Genomic DNA, 1,127 nt, shown 5'->3' on the forward strand with positions numbered 1-1,127 from the left:
ATTTCAACACAATTACCACGACAATTCCAATTCAAACCACTCAATCATATACTCGATTCAAATACGACTCGTGTGCCAAGCACCCTAATGCAATGCGTATATGCCAAAATGCATGGACTCGGAATTCCAAACCAAAACCCTCCTCGAAGGGCCGTAAATCATAATTGTACCACCTATCGCATGCCAAGTACCAATTACCGAGGTGCCACCTATCACTGGTCTGCACGGTTTACTAAAACAACGTAAATTGTAAATGTACCGCCTATCACAGGGCCAAAGTACTATTTACCAAGGTGCCACCTATCACGGGTCTGCACAATTTACAAAAAAGCGAAAACCATAAACGTACTGCCTATCACGGGCCCGTATCGTTTATCGAGGTGCCACCTATCACGGGTCTGCACGGTTTTCAAAAACGTAAATCATAAATGTACCGCCTATCACAGGCCAAAGTACTATTTATCAAGGTGCCACCTATCACGGGTCTGCACGATTTACAAAAAGCATGAAAATGCATGAGCATATACTGACTCCATCCACAACAATCGTTAAGCAAATGCAGATATTAAAAGATTCCCCATTTTTAATACTCATTTAACTTAAACGATTTTCACAACAAATATTAAGCAAACAGAAATATTAAGAGATTCCCCATTCTTAATACTCTTTTGACTTAAACGATTTTCAAAACAAACTTTAAGTAAACAGAAATATTAAGAGATTCCCCATTCTTAATACTCATTTAACTTAAACGATTTTCAAAACGAAACATTAAGTAAACAAGACATTAAGAGATTCCTCATTCTTAATACTCATTTAACTTAACGATTTTCAAAACAAAACATTAAGTAATCGAGACATTAAGAGATTCCCCATTCTTAATACTCATTTAACTTAAACGATTTTCAAAACAAAACATTAAGTAAACAAGACATTAAGAGATTCCCCATTCTTAATACTCATTTAACTTAAACGATTTTCAAAACAAAACATTAAGTAAACAAGACATTAAGAGATTCCCCATTCTTAACGCCCAGTTAACTTAAACGATTTTTCAAAACAACATTAAGTAACCCAGACATTAAGAGATTCCCCATTCTTAACGCCCAGTTAACTTAAACGATTTT

This window comes from Cicer arietinum, chromosome 7 (genome assembly GCF_000331145.2).
Source record: "Cicer arietinum cultivar CDC Frontier isolate Library 1 chromosome 7, Cicar.CDCFrontier_v2.0, whole genome shotgun sequence".
Classification (NCBI taxonomy): Eukaryota; Viridiplantae; Streptophyta; class Magnoliopsida; order Fabales; family Fabaceae; genus Cicer; species Cicer arietinum.